This window comes from Meriones unguiculatus, chromosome 8 (assembly GCF_030254825.1).
Source record: "Meriones unguiculatus strain TT.TT164.6M chromosome 8, Bangor_MerUng_6.1, whole genome shotgun sequence".
Classification (NCBI taxonomy): Eukaryota; Metazoa; Chordata; class Mammalia; order Rodentia; family Muridae; genus Meriones; species Meriones unguiculatus.
In genome coordinates this window covers 58,042,632-58,060,549 of record NC_083356.1, presented here as the reverse complement: position 1 = coordinate 58,060,549, position 17,918 = coordinate 58,042,632, and the positions used below count along the sequence as shown (strand labels likewise).

Sequence of the window (17,918 nt, the reverse complement as noted above, 5' to 3'; positions counted from 1 at the left end):
TTACTACGCATTTTCTACACTAAGGTACCATGTCAGATGAGTCATATTGTCTGGAGCTACTAGCTTAATCTCTCCTCAGCAAACAGTTAGAGAGACTGAATAACCCATGCAAAATCATATACTGGGTAGTGACTGGGTAGTGACTGACCCGAGCTCCTCCACTCACTAGACCACACTACCACTTTATTTATCCATGGGTGTGAGGAAGTGTGCACTTGGGTATGCTGGTGACTAGATGCATGTAGAGATCAGAGGACATCTTGCAGGTGCTGGTACTCTTCTTCTGCCACACGCATCCTTGGGGTGAAACTCAGATTGTTATGCTTGTGGGCAAGTGCTCTCCATGTGAGCTACCATGCTGTCTCCACAATGCCCCTTTAATGCAAACACTGAGGACATACTTATCCACTTGTCACAATTTGCATTTATAGATACTTTAACTGCCTCGTAAATTTTAAGCTAATGAATACATCCAGGGTTTCAGTTAAGCTCAAATATATTTGTATCTGGCCAACTTTTCTTAACAAAATTGCATCCTTATTTCAGCCATAGTCATGGCAAAAACACAGGGCAAAATGCTTTCAAGTTGCTGCTGGTGAGTACAAACATAAGATATTACAGTTATCCTCTTGTAACTTATTTCAGGAATCAACTGGCTTCAGGGAAACAGAGTGGATGTGTCAGATTTGTTTTCATTATATAGTGTAAGCGATGAACTGTCGTGAGCTACTGTTACCATCAGAGCTATTTCATCTCCCAAAATCACTAGCCCAGGTGCCTCTTAACCCACGTGTGCCACACATATCACATGCATTACTTATTGCATACACAGGAGTAATGATGTATGTCTGTTGTTTCCATCCAGTAAATTCCATTACTCTACAAAACAAAGCAGGCAAAGAAACCAATGATATGCTACCTTCTCAGGTTCTCAAGCCTATAACAAAGACAAGAGAGTAAGAGAGAGAGAGAGAGAGAGAGAGAGAGAGAGAGAGAGAGAGATTACCCACGTACCTGCCTTCTTTCTCTACCAGTTCACAGTCCAGAACCTTGTCACCTCATGTGCACATTCTCTTGGTTCTAATCCTGTCCCCTGAAAATTAAGGAACTGCATAGAACTATTCAGTCTCTCAAAAAAGGAAAGTTCAGAGTCAGAGAGTATTACAAAGCTCTACCTTTTTTTCCTGTGTAGCCTCTACATGCTAGAAAGTTCACATACAATATTTACTCCTCTTCTTCATTCTGTGGTTACAGTAAGATGTCCGGTCTCCCCTGCATTAGCCTTCTGCACTGTGAACTGATGGAGATAAGAGAAGGTGTGCGGGATAAAACACCCTCTCAAATCTGTTAGAAATTTCCAGGTCTAGTCAAGACAGGAGTAATTTAAAGAAAAACCCAGTTTATTCTCATGGTCAGTAGGTGTGATTTTAAAGATAATTTGTGGGATATGGGTGGTTAGCCTCCGTGCTGCACATACATTGAACCTTGTGCTAATGTGATTATATCTGTTGGGATTAGAAGACCCAATAAACTTAATGCTGTGCCATCATTATCCCTCAAACTATTCAGAGATTTCTTCTGCCTCCCCTTATTCTGGAAGTTTTTATTGAAGTACTGGTTCTCATCAAATAGAATTTTCTGATGACCAACAGTTAAGATTATGTAGAATTTAATTGCACAACATAATAAATTTCTCTAGTAAAAGCCTAATTTTTCTTTAAGCATTTCAATATTGCTTAAAGTTTTATTACATTTTATTTTTTTATTATATCCCTTCACAGTGTTTTGGGTTTTTTTAATTTTTTAATTTATTTTTATTTTTATTAATTACAATTTATTAACTTTGTATCCCCCTTGTAGCTCCCTCCCTCTTCCCCTCCCAATCCCACCCTTCCTTCCTCTTCTCCACCTGTATCCCTCCCCCAGTCCACTGATAAGGGAGGTCCTCCTCCCCTTTCTTCTGAACCTAGTCTATCAGGTCTCATCAGCAGTGTTTGCATTGTCTTCCTCTTTGGCCTGGTAAGGCTGTTCCCCCCACAGGGGGAGATGATCAAAGAGCAGGCCAATCAGTTCCTCTCAGAGACAGTCCTTGTCCCCATTACTATGGAACCCACTTGGACACTGAACTGCCATGGGCCTATAGCTGTGCAGGGGTTCTAGGCCAATCTCCATGAGTGATCTTTGCCTGTAGTATCAGTCTCAGAAAAGACTCCTGTGCCCAGATTTTTTGGTTTTGTTGCTCTCCTTGTGGAGCTCCTGTCCTCTCCAGGTCTTACTATGTCCCACTTCTTTCATAAGATTTCCTGTACTCTGCCCAAAAGTTGGCCATAAGTCTCAGTATCTGCTTTGATGCCCTACAGGGTAAAATCTTTCAGAGGACCTCTGTGGTAGGCTCCTGTACTGTTCCCTGTTTTCTCCCTTTTCTGATGTCCATCCTCTTTGCCTTTCTGAATGACGATTGAGAATCTTAGCCAGAATCCTCCTTCTTGATTAGTTTCTTTAGGAGTATAGATTTTAGTATGTTTATGGTATAACATATGTCTAAATCCACTTATAAGTGAGTATATACCCTGTGTATCTTTCTGCTTCTGGGATACCTCACTCAGGATGATCTTTTCCAGTTCCCACCATTTGTCTGAAAATTCCATGATTTCCTTGTTTTTTTTTTATTGCTAATATTCCATTGTGTAGATATACCAAAATTTCTGTATCCATTCCACAACTGAGGGACGTCTGGGTTGTTTCCAGCTTCTGGCTATTATAATTTTTTATTTATTGCAATTTATTCACTTTGTATGCCAGCTGTAGCCCTACCCTTCCTCCCAATGCGCCCCTTCCTCCCTCTGCCCCTCCCTCATCTCCTCCCATGCCCCTTCCCCAGTCCACTGATAGGAAAGGTCTTCCTCCCTTTCCATCTGACCCTAGCCTATTAGGTCTCATCATAGTCTTCCTCTATGGCCTAGTCACATACTTTTAATCCCAGCATGAAGGAGGCCGAGGCAGAAGAATCATCAAAAGTGTGAGGCAGAGTGAATTCAGGGTCAATAATGAATTCAAGATCAATATGGACTATAAGCGACTCTGAAAACAAACAAATGCTTCTCATCCCACGCTACCTAGTTGCCCCTTATTTTGGTTGAACCATGAGCCAAAATAAGCCTCTGTGTTTTAGTCACAGAAAATGGACTAATTTCATTGTATGTGTGTGATGTTCATACATGGTAGGTGTGTTCACATGTAGACCAGGCTGGGCTCAAACCAGTTTGCTCTTGCCTCCATTTCTCACCTCCTGTTCTAATGACAACATTTCTCTACAGTGAGCTAAGTAAGCCCCGGGTCCTTCACCTGGAGCAGCTGTGTGTAGCTCTGGGCGCTCTCAACCATCTGAGTTGCTCCCGCAGCTCCACTCTACCCAGCAGCACCTGTCACTGCCTACAACACAGCCATCAAGGCGCCTGAATAGCTTTCCACTCTGTCCAAGTATGGCAGCGGCCACAGAAGTCTTTCTATCCCAGAGGGCTGCATCGCCATTTTCCCTGCTCACAAAGGTTTCTTTTCATCTTATTTTTGTGATTTTCCTGAGATGAGGCAAATTCAGAGAGGGGGTAAAGCCAAGCAAACAATCCTCTGCACATCCAGGAAGTGACCACTGGGGCTTTGAACCTCACAGACAACCTGGCCAGCCGTTGTTGACATCTATGCTGGGTCCTCCTCTTCCATCTCCACATCATTGCTAGCACTTTTGTTCTGCTCATCCTCTGGCCCTGCAAGCAGAATGCTAGTGACAGTGTGCAGAGGGCTTCAATCTGCTCCTCTGTGAGCCATTCTTGACTCTCTTCTACCATCAGCTGGAACTCAGCAGCGGTCATTGGCCTGTGATTCAGCAGCTGAAGCTTCTCGGTTTTGGTCACATTTTCATTGCTGTGAGGAATTCTTGGACAATCTCAGAACTCTGGTTCCGGCATGGTGGTTTTGATGTGTATTTTAATGTCTTGTAAGTGATGGCGTTCAAGTTCTGCTGCCCAGCGCTGTGTTTGTTCTTCCCGCTCTCCTTTCGCTGCTCTTTGAGATCCATCAGTGACTGGAACACCTCATAGTTACTGAGCAGTGCGGCATTCTCATCTTTGTCCTCCTCGGCCGCCAGCCAAGCCCAGTTTCTCAGCTCCTCAGCTGAGCCCAGTTTCTCCTGGACATGCGGCTTATACTTCCATATTGTCTCTGCTTCATCGCGTGCAGCCGCTGGAAGGGAAAGGCCTCAAGTTGCATCACCGCCACACTGCTCACCGCCTCAGTGTGTGCCGCAGGGCACTCTGGGCGATATGGTATTTCTTTAACAGTGAAATATAAGAATAGTAAATACTGAACTATATCTGACCTTGCTATGATTTTTTAAACAAATAAGTTCTACATGAAAGGATCTGATTTTTAGTGTCACAATGAAATTACTCCAAAACCTCATATTTGCTATATCACATCAGGCATTTGTGTTGTTTAGTCATATTATTATGTATGATTAGTAGATTGAGCATACATATATATATATATATATATATACTAACAATATTTGCACTAATAGTCACTGACTATATCCCTCAGTCTATAAAGAATAGTCACGAGACACTTGCACGTGCAGTGCTAGATAAGGGGGTATCTAGTTATCGAGAGAAAATCAATAAAAACAGAAAATAGAACAAATAATTGATATATGGTATGTTCTTGACTTTGGTTTATGAAGATGCATATATTGCCTACTAAGCCACAGTGAATTATTCAGTAGGGGTTTACTTTCTTCTATGCAAACCTTGACCACATAAAGACACCGTAAGACGGTAGAGTAGATCCAAGGCAGCAGCGCGCACTCCTCCCTTCCCATGATGCCATCCTTAGCATTTAGTTTTCATTCTTTCGTTTACGTTATGAACAAGTGATGCCAATTTCCCTTGGCACTTCTGGTCCAAGTTTCAAGGGGAAAAAAGACACCCAAGAGAAATTGCTGTGCTATGCCAATATCAGGAAACCAATTTCTTTCTTTTTTTAAAAGAGACATTTATTCTAATATTTTTATATGTATGAATGTTTTACTTGCATGTAGACCTATGCATAACGTGTGTGCCTCGTTCCCACAAAAGCCAGAAGAGGGTCTTATAGGACTGGAGTTACAGGCAGTTGTTAGCTGCCTTGGGACGCTGGGTCATCTGGAAGAGCAGCCACTGTCCTCTATGCCATTTCTCTGACCCCCAGGAAAATGTTTTTAGAAATCCACTTGTCTCACTTGGCAGCATATTAACCACCTTTGCTCCAACACATTTTCCCAGAATAAAATCAGAGCTCTGTAAGAAGAGAGAGTTATGAGGTAGGTGATCATTTATTTCTGAAATATTGAGATACGAAAAAAGGGTGAGTATTCACGGCGTGTATTACTGGCAGTTTTTACCATGGAAAGGAAAAATAAGGTAGACTTGAAAATACAGCACAGATTAAGTACCCAGGAGAACACAAAAGTAGCTGTTTTCGGTAGGATGAACATGCGTATAGGACAAATTTGTTTGACACTGAGAAACAAGTTAAAGTGCAGGCTGTTACTGAGCTAGTGGAATCAAAAGTGGAAGGAAAACTTTCGGGCTTGACCTTGGGTACATTAGGGACCCAGTGGAAGTTTAGAAGTGAGAGGATAAATGTATAGAACTAGTAATTGAAAAGAGATTGTTCTAGACTGGGAAAGGATTTTCACCCACCCTATATCTTACAGAGGGCTAATATCCAGAATATATAAAGAACTCAAGAAGTTAAACAGCAATTAAAGTTAAATAGTAATCCAATTAAAAACTGGGGTACAAAGCTAAAGAGGGAATTTTTAATTGAAAAATCCTGAATGGCAGAGAAACACTTAAAGAAATGCTCAATGTGCTTAGTCATCAGGGAAATGCAAATCAAAACCACCCTAAGATTTCACCTTACACCCATCAGAATGGTTAAGATAAAAAACTCAAGTGACAACAATGCTGGAGAGGATGTAGAGAAAAGGCCAACACTCCTCTATTGCTGGTGGGAATGTAAATTTGTACAACCACTTTGGAAAGCAATTAGGTGTTTTCTCAGAAAATTAGGAGCAGTGCATTCCTAGGCATATATCCAAAATATGCTCAAGTATACAACAGGACATTTGCTCAACCATGTTCATAGCAGCTTTATTTGTAATAGCCAGAATCTGGAAACAACCCAGAAATCCCTCAACTGAGGAATGGATATAGAAGTTGCGGTACATTTACACAAAGGAATACTACTCAGCAATTAAAAACAAGGATGTCATGAAATTTGCAGGCAAATGGTTGGAAGGAGAAAAGATCATCCTGAGTGAGGCATCCCAGAAACAGAAAGACACACATGGTATATACTCACTTATAAGTGGATATTAGACATACAATATGGTATAAACATACTAAAAGCTGTACTCCTAAAGAAGCTAAGCAAGAAGGAGGACCTTGGGTAAGATGCTCAATCCTCATTCAGAAAAGCAAACAGGATAGACATTGGAAGAGGGAGAAAACAGGAAACAGGATAGGAGCTTACCACAGAGGGCCTCTGAAAGACTCCACCCAGCAGGGTATTGAAGCAGATGCTGAAACTCATAGCCAAACTTTTGGCAGAGTGCAGGGTATCATATGAAAGAAGGGAAAGGTGAAAGACCAGAGGGGACAGGAGCTCTACAAGCAGAGCAACAGAACCAAAAGATTTGAGCAAAGGTTTTTTTTTTTTCAGAGACTGATACTCCAACCAAGGACCTTACATGGAGATAACCTAGAACCCCTGCTCAGATGTTGCCCATGGCAGCTCAGTTTCCAAGTGGGTTCCCTAGTAATGGGAATAGGGGCTGCCTCAGATATGAACTCTGTGGCTGGCTCTTTGATCACTTCCCCCTGAGCTTGGGGGTTAGGGGGGCAGCCTTACCAGGCCACAGAGGAAGACAATGCAGCCAGTCCTGATGAGACCTGATAGGCTAGGGTAAGATGAAAGGGGAGGGGGACCTCCCCTATCAGTGGACTTGGGGAGGGGCATGGGAGGAGAAGAGGGAGGGAAGGGAGGAGGGAAGGGGCTACAGCTGGGATACAAAGTGAATAAATTGTAATAAATAAAAAATGTTATTGAAAAAAGAGAGAGAGACTGTTCTCATTGTGTCCTACATTTAAATGGAAAGAGACTGGATTTATTTGCATCTGAAGTCACTGGATAATGTTCAGGGCTTACACTGTACCGATTACAGTTGTTGCCTCACTGAAGGCCTGAGACACTGCACAGTGTTTTCGAATTAATGGTTCATAAACTGGCAATCATCTATGGTGTGGCTCTGATCACTCCCCGTACTGTGCTATCTGTTCTTGAGACTTCACTAAGTCATCGGGCCAATACCATTGCTATGTTTTCAGCATATAGAGTGTTTTCTATGTTGGATTGTGACCATTGGACGTTTAGAAAAGAAATATAAATGATGGTTTTCTAAAGAGCAGAACTGCTTAAAGTTTGTATTGACAGTATCCATGTGTGGACAAGTGTATGAAGACTAATACCTCCGCCGTTGTCCGTTTCAAACACTGTACATCCAGACTCTGGCTTAACGGCCTGTCTGACTCATTGTCTACACCTTCTCCTATCCCTCCACTCCCGATCCCTGGGGCAACTCAGATTTCTGCTGCAGGCTGGAGTTTAGCCCCACTTCCAACTTTGGGACCAAAACTTCCTTCCTTCTATTATTACAGGAGAAATGCTGAAATCAGAATCTAGTAGCTCAGTGACTCAGTAACACAGACAAGAAGCCGGCCTTGTTTCTGCACAGGGGTACTCTTCAAATTCTTTTCTGGATATTAAGTTCTCGTGGAATTCTTCCTCATTGAACGACCTGTCTTGATGCTATGTCCTATTGTTCTAGTACTGAGGTCCACCTAGGTACAATTTGTCCTCTTGAAGGCCAATATCCTATGTACAAGTCTCCAACCTTTCCCATCTCTGACAAGCTTTCCTGATGCTTTCTACCCTCTGATGACTTTTTTTTTCTGTATCTCTTTACTGAATTCCCAGGGTCTCACCAGCCAGTATTTATTTCCCATTTCATACTGTTCCAACCTGCCTGCTCTCTCAAGTCAAGCCTTCTGGGCAGCTGACTACAACTCTACTTCTTGGACATATAAAATACTGCTGAAAAGGTAGAAGTTTCTTGAAAAAGGTAGATTTTCTGATTTGCTAAAAATAAAAATAAAAAAGTAGCCCTTCCGTAAAGAAAAGAAAAAGACATGTAATCTACAGGAAGCAGAAGATGCCAGAGAAGCATCCCTGGAAATGTGCAAGGCAACAGATGAGAGCTATCTAAATACCAAGAGACTTAAGCCTAGCAGCCACCAGTATCTGAGCTTCCCTCACCACAAGAAGAGAGCAGATGTAACCAGCCACAGAAACTGATAGGACAGAGCAGCAGAAACAGAGTTGCCATGAGGACCAGCCAATCATGGGAGGGGAACAGTAACAAAAGGCATCATTTCTTCAGACTATAATAATAGTAGTTCAAGAGGGCTTCAACTTTATTTTTAAAAATAAGTCCAGGTGTGGTCTGGGGATATGGCTCAGTGGGGTAAAGCACTTTCAGTGTAAGCATATGGACCTGAATTTTAATTCTTATGAACCCACATGAAAAGCTGAGCATGGCTACACAGGCAACCTGAGCATTGGAAGGCAGAGACCAGTGGACCACATAATTTCTTTGGAAGCCAGCTTGGTCCAAATAGCAAGCTCCCGTAGAATGAGACAAGAAAGGTGATGTCTTTCTTCCCTTCTTCATGTGTATTCATAAGCATGTGAACCCACACACACGTTAATGTAACACACAAACACCATTCACAAACACAATGATAATTATTCTAGTGAACATATATAAATATAAAATATGAACCCTGTTTCTAAGAAATTTTTATCTTAATATAGAAGGTAAGAGCTTACTAATACAATAGCATACCGTAGTATAACAAACTGTAACATAATGTACCTGTGCCTGTGAGGACCAAAAGTAATTAATTCTATGGTGAAAACCAGAAGCCTTCCCACAGGTAAGTAACAAGACTAGTAAAATTCTCTAGGTGGGATTACTCAACTGTACTAGCATCTAGTGTAGCAGGACGACAAGGTGAGGGTAGCCTGGCCTCCAGACTGAGTCTTAAACCATCCTGAACTGTATAGTGATGGTCTTGATTCAAAACTTGATATGTAGAAAATTAAACATTAAGATTGGCAAGTTTTTACATAAGCAAAATAACCTTAAGCAAGAAAGAATGAAAATACTGTAGCAACAACATTCCTTGAGTAGTGCATTTGGCTTCTATCACCCAGGTATCCTGGAAGGTGATGGGAATGAAACAGAACTCACAAGCACTGCTAGAGGAGCCAGTGGTGGGAGGAGCCAGTGGTGGGAGAAAGCTACATCACAGCAGAGTCCTGCTACATTGTTGTTCAGTTACAAGGGGCAAACACAAAGAACCTTGTAACTCATTATCAACATGTAGCAGAATCAGTCTACCACAAGGTTAGCAACAGGTAAAATATGAGACTTCATGGCTTCAGCTTAATAAAAAATATGGATCAAACAAAAATGTGAAGAAGACTGTATTTGGATATGCTATATGTAGACCAAACAAACAAACAAAAACAAAAATGGCAAACTAAATTCCATCCTATTGTTTTCACAAGAAAAAGAGATCTCCACAAGAATAGGAGGGTAAAGATGAAAACTGAAATGTTTTCAGTGTTTTCGCTAGAATATTGCTCAGGAAAGAAACTGATTTGATACAATTTGTTACAGGAGAAAAAAATGTTTTCTCAGCAAAAGCACATTGGTTTGGAACAATCCTGATGAAATTCTCCATGATGGCACTATCAAGTAAGAAAGAAAATAGTTTTATAGAGGTGATGCTATGTAACTTTACGTCAGACAGGACAGTGAAGACAGAGCAAAGAGATAACTCCACCCAGGCTAGTTTGGTGAGCCAGTTTGTTGAGTGCCCTAGGCTACTCATAGGAGCGAGGGTGAAAGGGCGCACAGGCGCACAGATGACTCAAAGGCAGCTGCATCACTGAAAAATGCAACCAAGCCTGGATGGCCCATAAAATCTGCATTTCTGGAGCCTGTTATGCAAGTTGCAGGCAGCTCTGCTTGAAGACTCCCCTCTTCCCCAGCAATTATTTACTGGTTATGTAACCATGAGTTAGGACCTTATGAATCCTATAACTTCCTTGGTCTTCTAAGTTTCCTGTTAATTTTGTTTCAACTGCCGAAGTCTATGAGCCTCTCTCAACTCAGAAGAAACAGCGAAACGGACTATGTTGTTTTCATTTGCTTGCTTTTGTGTTCCTCACTCCAGCATCACCAACGCCTAGCCTCAGACAATGAACCTGGCACACTTAACCTACCGAGTCTCTGGTGGACTTTCCCATTTCATTTTACTTGATCTATTCAGCAGTTACTGGATACTCCCTGAGAAACAAGTCTTTATTGGGAGTTGTATCTAGAGCTATCAACACTATCATGAAATAGCTGTTGACCTCTGAGATCTTATGTGGTTTCAGAACTCAGCAGGGAGACTTGAGTCACTCTTTGCTGTGTAGAGAGGTGCACTAGAATTCTAAGGGTGCTTCCAACTCCTCCACATTTCGGCCTGCTCAGGTTTAAGCATCGTTGCCAGTTCCAGCACCAGCAATGTTTCAAAATTAATTTGTTGTTGTTATTGTTTTTCATTAGCCCTCTTCTTTTTTATTTAACCTGAAAGTATTTCACCATCTTTCCCATTCTGAAAGTATTAGAAACTCTATATCAAATTATTCTGATCCCTGATTCCTAAGAAATTATTTCATTTTTAGCAGCTAAGTGACTATTCAGGAGATTAGTCCAGACCACTAAAAACATGCACATTTTTTCTACACATTTGGATTTTAGTATTGCATTTTATCATTTAAAAGCAATTGTATGGGCTAGGAGAGATGACTTAGTCAGTAAAGGGGTCATTCTGCAAGTATGAGGACCTGAGTAAGGTTCCCCAGCATCTACATAAAAGCTCACTGGCATGGGACCTATATTTAATAAAAGACTATGTCCAAAAATGAGCTGGGTGGGGGCCAATGAGATGGGCCAGTGAGTAAAGACACTTGCTGCCAAATGATAGGGCTCAAGTTAGACCCTCAGAACCCCACATGGTGGAAGGAGACAACTGACTTTCACAGGTTGTCATCTGACATCTACAAGTGCACCATGGCATGCTGGTGGACACACACTAAATGTTAGAAACAAAGACACAGACACATTCCCAAAATACTTTAAAAATATTAATTTAAAAAAAATGAAGGAAACCATCTGACATTAACCTAAGGCCTCTATGCACATACATACACAAACATGTGTATATGCACACACTCACAAAACACAGACAAATACATACATACATACACACATACACAAGAAATTGTATTGCTTTAATGATAATAACATTTGTTTCATCTTTCGACATATTTATAAAAAATAACCTTTCTTTCTCGGCTGGTTTTTGAACCGAAATAAGATAAAGTCCCTCTCCTCAGCCCTTGGGGACAGGAAATTCCTTCTAGGATGTTAGTGACAAGGACTAAAGTACATGTGTTCCATAAAAGAGAAAATGTCACTGGGTTTGAGTTCCTTTTGGAACACCAGTGTAAGGACAGATTTTTAAGTACCGTTGAAGGTACTCCCTGGTTTCACATAGAGAAAGGCCCCCTCAGTGTAAGCATTGTCAGTGCATTCTGGTCTCTGCAACACGACTGGCGATAGATTGTGGAAGGGAGAGAGCAGATCAGCAGATGATAGCCCTTGCTTCATAGACCACCTTCCTCGTCCATGTTTCAGGTCCATCCCCACTAGCACCCTCTGTTCCCACAAATCCAGGTTCATCTATCTAACACACAGCCACTGGAATACTTCGTCCAAAATGGTGTTTGGTACTGAAGGGAAAGGACATGCTTTCTTGTTTCCCTTGTCAACAGCCTCTTGGTGTTGTCCTTGTGAAAGGACTGACAGTAAAGGCAAGACACAGACTGAGTTCAGGAGAGGACAGGAGAGCCAGCCTGGGACCTGGGAGCTGCCCCATCGTGAGCATAAAGACTGTACTTACAGGATCTCATGAACAGCATAGCAATGTAGCAAACCACCCTCCTCTATTCTCCTTAGTAAGTTGCCACATCATAGTTCTTTGAGAGGCCAGAACATGTCTTTTATTAATCTCATTACCAAGATTGAATCCCTTCAGAGCAAGACTCAAATCCCACCCCTGCTCTGACACAATAGAATTCTCAGAAGCAAAAACTTCTTCAGCAAAGAGTAATAAATCAGAACCCAGCAATTCCTCTCCGAGGCTTCTCCAGTAAATGTCATCTTTCCCAAGCAAATAGGAGCAGACAGCAAAAGGGAAGGGAGCTCGGGTTTCCCTGTGATGTGATTACTACCTTGGGGGAGGGAGAGGAGGGAAGATTGAGAGAAAACTCGACCCTACCTTGGAGTTTTTATAAAGCTGGTATTTTGGCAGTTTGTCTGCAAGTGCTTTCTGAATGCCAAGTCCACTGCAGAACCCAGCCAGAAACAGAGACCTCCGGTGCCTCGTGATAAGCCACTGTTACACCCGCTCCGCTTTTCAATAGTGTCAGGTGAACAGAGCCTCACGCTGCAACCTTAGAACTGGGAGAACAACTGCACTGCTGAAAAGCAACCAAACAGTGGCCACCTCTGTGCTGCACCCGCCAGGCGGAGGGAGGAGGAGGCCCAGCTTTCTTCTCTGTTTAGAAAGATCTTGCCACTCTGCTCCCCTTTCTCAACCTTTCTTTCTTTGCTGTGTAGTTTATTCAGGTTTATCAGTCACTGGGCCAATGTCATCCATCTCAGGCCACACTTTTGCTCAAGCAATTTCACCCTTGGGGTTTTTCAAAAGTCACTTTCAGCTTTGCAAAGTGATGAGGGCAATAGCCTTGGGACTCCAACCAAGAGAGTTATACTAGGTTATATGTTTGGGGATAAAATATTTAACCTCTGTGAACTTTTGTCTTATTTGTAAAATGAAGATGGTTGTACTTGCTTCACTCTACCTTGTTAGGGAAGAATAAGATCACAAAGGCACTTACACAGCAAGTCTGGGGCACAGTGGTCCACAGAGCTGCTGTGCAAAGCCATGGATCTTATCTTATCTGGAGAGTATCTCTTTCTGCTATCCATCTCTTTAGGTAATGGTCCTTTGCTCATTTGAGCTGTGAACTGACTCACCAGGAGTCAATATAAACCTGTCTCTAGGTATGTTTTTAACATCCCCAAATTCAGTTCTTCTTGTATCAAGTTGAAAAAAAAAATTTTTTTTTGAGCATTGTGAGTCAGCTTCTGCCATCACTGTGACAAAATGCCCGAGCAAATCAAGTTAAAATGAGAAAAGTTTGTTTTGCTTACGTTTTAGAAGCTTCAGTTTATGCGTAGTTGGCCATTGCTTCTGAGTGTGGGGTGAAGGTGTGTGGTGGTGACGCCCTCATCTTTTTGCCATCAGGAAGCAAAAAGGAGACAGAGAAAGGACAAGGACCCCAATATTTCTTTCAAGTCCAATAAAAACTTCTTTAACATTTTGACAACCACCTGGTTTCAGGAATTTAAATTAATGGCAAGAAGTCATTAGATAATAAGAGAGAAAGGGGGCCAAAAAGAGAAACATAATTATATTTGAGGCCATTTCAATACATTATTAAATGATATCATTTAAAATTACACACATACAAAATGTATCTGAAACACTCAGACTTGGATGGTCACCCAGGCATTCATTTAATCAACCTCTAAATACTGAATACTCAGCTGAGACAAATGTTTCATCTATTTCTTTTTTTTAAAAGTAACCAAATGTTCTATCAAAGATGTCTGCTATCTGTGAAGAGATTATGGTCCAGGGCTTGTAAAGTCACTTTCTGGGTCCTGATGCCTTCTTGACATGTTCATTACAAGCATAAATCACATTTACCTTCCTCTGACCTGTGGGGATCCTGGTTCATAGCCACCAGGAAGGCGGGGCTTGAACTGAAGAGGTCTCAGCCTGTGGTGTGTCCTGCCATCTATCACCTTTGCACTCTTGCTTCCCAGTGTCTTTCCATGAGTACTAAGCCAGAGTTCTTTTCTAGGGTAATAATTCTGGGGAAACTAGTGCATCTTAAGAGGGAGATGGGACCAGTGAATCTTTTTTTCCCTTCGACCCAATCCCAGAGAGGAGGTTTGGGGGAAACTTGGTTGAGTTTATAATCCTCTTATATCAACAAACAGCAACCCAAACTGTCAGTAGCTGACTTTGCACAGCAGTTTCAAAACCAGAAACCAAAATAAACTGCCAATAGAAACCTCTCAATGCAAGATTGCACTGCATTATTCCTTGTCGTGTACCCTGTCCCTCCTCTGCCTTCCCTCACAGAGATCATTCCACAGGGAAGAATCAGTTCCTCTGCCCTGCCCCACTCGAGTGCCCTTTGAGTGCATCTGTAGTTTATAAGATTCCTCACTCAGATTGGATGTGGCAGGGAAGGACTTTGGAAGGGTCAGCACAGGAGGCAAGGATGGGAGTCTGTGAATTCTCTCCCAGGCTGACTCTCCCCAGAGGGTGGCTCATGGAGAGCTATGAGTCCGAGCAATCTTAGAGCAAGCACTTGCACATACTTAAAATTCAGCTGAAACTCAAAACCATTAGCAGCTGACAAGAAAAGCCAAGAAGATCCTGCCAGGAGCTGGGAGAGGGAAAGAATCAGTATTGGGTCTTTGAGATCTTAGTGAGCAGCCCTTTCTGACTTTGGTGATAAGAAAGACTGTGCTAAGTACCTGCTTGGCCCCCCAGAGGAGATGTCTCTATCCACTGACTCAGCAGGTCCAACACCGTATATGCAACAACTCTCACTTCATCTGTTGGGTGAGGGCACTGATAAGCAAAGCATTAACAGCCAGGACTAGGTTATTAAGTAGCAAAGCAAAGAGCTGGGACTGTAACCCAGTCTATCTGGCCGCTATGCTGGTACCCTTGTTCTGTCATGCAGGCTGCCATACTGGAGTGTACATGTGGCCTCAAGATGAAGAATCTAAGGTCCATTTCTGTTCCCCTGCCACCTTCTGCCTTTTAGCCAGTGTATATGAGGAAAGAGGTGTAAATTGTATGTGCTTTCAGCTTGTCCCAGGGGCATAGATTTGCTCTATTCATAAAGCTGAGACAAGCCATAGTAAAACAAACAAACATACAAACAAAACAAAACAAACAACAATAACAAAAATCGAAAGAGGGTCATTTGGTAATGCTGGCTAGACTTCTGCCCCAAGACTCCTAAGCCAACAGGAGGCTAACTGAACTCAGTCTTGATTGTTTTGTTTTTCTGTCGCAAGGTCCATAGTTTTCTTGTCAATAATTATTGTTTCTAACACTTTATCCAGCTTAAGTTTTCCACACACCTTTTCTCTTAAATATTAGCCCATGTAGCTGCCACCATACAGATAGGAGTGGGGAGGCTTGGTGAGGGCAAGAAACCAGAAGGATTCAGAGCCAGCACTTCCTTGGCACTGTTTCTTCAATTTGGTAATGGACATGAAAGGGTTCCCAAAACATAAATAATCCAATTTTTCTTTTTGGCAGAATTGCTGGATAAGTGCTTTACCAAGAGCAGGAAGCTGATGAAGAGAAGCTTCAGAGAAAGGGGTGAAGAAGACTTCAGAAAAGATAAGAACCCCAGAAAGAGACCATCCTCTATTGCTAGGGAGCTTTATATTGTACATTTAGACTGACCCAGACAACAGTCTCCTCCCCCATGTTCTCAACAGTTATCACCATATTATTAGACTTCTACTCAGGCTGCTATCTCTTTCAGAAACAAACAAACAAAAAAACCATTCTTCAAAGCTAATTATAAACATAAATGATAATGGGGCCTGGAGAAATAGTTTAGTATAAAAAGCATGTATTGTTCTCTTGGTTTCCAGCACCCATGTCAGATGGTTCATAGCTACCTGTAAGTTCAGCTCCAGAGGGATCCAGAGGCCTCTGCTCAGATACACACTCAGATACACACGCACAATAACTTTATTTTTTATTTATTACAGTTTATTCACTTTGAATCTCAGCTGTAGCCCCCAACCTCTTCCCTTCCCAACTCCACCCTTCCTTCCTCTCCTCTTCCCATGCCCCTCTCCAAGTCCACTTATAGGGGAAGTCCTCCTCCCCTTCCATCTGACCCTAGTCTATCAGATCTCATCAGGACTGGCTGCATTTTCTTCTTCTGTGACCTGGTAAATCTGTTCCCCGCTCAGAAGGAGATGATCAAAGAGCCAGCCACGGAGTTCATGTCAGAGACAGTCCCTGTTCTCCTTACTTGGACACTGAGATGCCATGGGTTACATCTGTGCAGGGGTTCTAGGCTATCTCCATGCATGGTCCTTAGTTGGAGTATCAGGCTCAGAAAGGACCCCTGTGCCCAGATATTTTATTTTTGTTGCTCTCCTTGTGGAGCTCCTGTCTCTTACAACTCTTTTTGTCTCCCCTTCTTTCATAAGATTCCTTGCACTCTGTCCAAAGTTTGGCTATGAGTCTCAGCATCTGCTTTGATATTGGGTAGAGTCTTTCAGAGGCTTCTGTGGTAGGCTCCTGTCCTGTTCCCTGTTTTCTCCCTCTTCTGATGTCCATCCCCTTTTGCCTTTCTGAATACTACTCAGCAATTAAAAACATGGACATCATGAAATTTGCAGGCAAATGGTGGGAACTAGAAAAGATCATCCTGAGTGAGGTATCCCAGAAACAGAAAGACACAAATGGTATATACTCACTTATAAGTGGATATTAGACATATAATATAGGTTAAACATACTAAAATCTGTACACCTAAAAAAGCTAAGCAAGGAGGAGGTCCCTGGGTAGGATGCATAATAACTCTCTAAAAACTAGTGATGGGGAAGGCCCTCATGTGAAGTGGAAGTTTCTGGTTTCTTTGGAAACTCAGTTGTGTTATGTGACTATGTCTTTTGTTTGGGTCCCAAGTGTGGGATGTGGGAATGCTTCATCCCCTTGGAAAATAGCCCCCATGAAAAGGCTCATGATGTCGATCAGTTGAAAAGTCCCTCTTGTGAGGGGTATGTTTTTTGTGAGCTGGAAAACATCCTGTGTGGACTTTGAGAAGGGATAAATAGAAGCCCAAAGGCAGTTAAGAGAATGCTTTCTGCATCTCTATGTTTTTGCATCGCTACTCTTTACAATGATTTACATCCTTTGCTGGCCTTCCCAGAGAGAAACCCACAGAGAAATGAGACAGCCTTTTGCTGCTTCCTCAGATACTTGCTGTTGGGTGGAGTCTAGCCACTTCTACTGAATGGTTCATCTGCTGCTACTGATTTGTGTTACAGCTGCTACTTTGCTGTTTGACCAGGCAACTCGTATACTGAGTTTGGTAATCTCCAAAGAACCTATCGACTTTTATCAGCAGAAAGTAGATAGAAGAGGTCTACAGTCCCTTTTTGTACTAATCTCCTACCTAAGATGTTAAAGGAGGGGGGTCTAAGAGAGGGGAAAAGTCATTTAAATAACTTTAAATATAAAGTATTTATTTGAAAAATCTAATCCTACAGTCAAGATTCTATGCTTTTGATGATGATGATTTACAATTTACAATTAGATATACATAGGTACCTAAGACAAGAGCATATCTAACAGATATTATGTGTATATGCAAATGTGTGCCTTTAGTACATCAGTCTTTACCACAAAACTATAAGGCAGATATGATTGCCTAATATTACAGTTGAAAATAACCTGAAGAACAAGAAATTTAAGTTGTTTTCCCAAAGCTATGAGCCTAAAGCATCTATAGATACT

At 42.0% G+C, this 17,918-nt stretch overlaps 1 pseudogene; it reads right to left on the bottom strand.

Moving 5' to 3' along the window:
* Positions 1-3,696: 3,696 nt before the first annotated feature.
* On the bottom strand, positions 3,697-11,956 carry LOC110552615 (DNA-directed RNA polymerase III subunit RPC9-like; annotated as a pseudogene).
* Between the last annotated feature and the right edge of the window lie 5,962 nt (positions 11,957-17,918).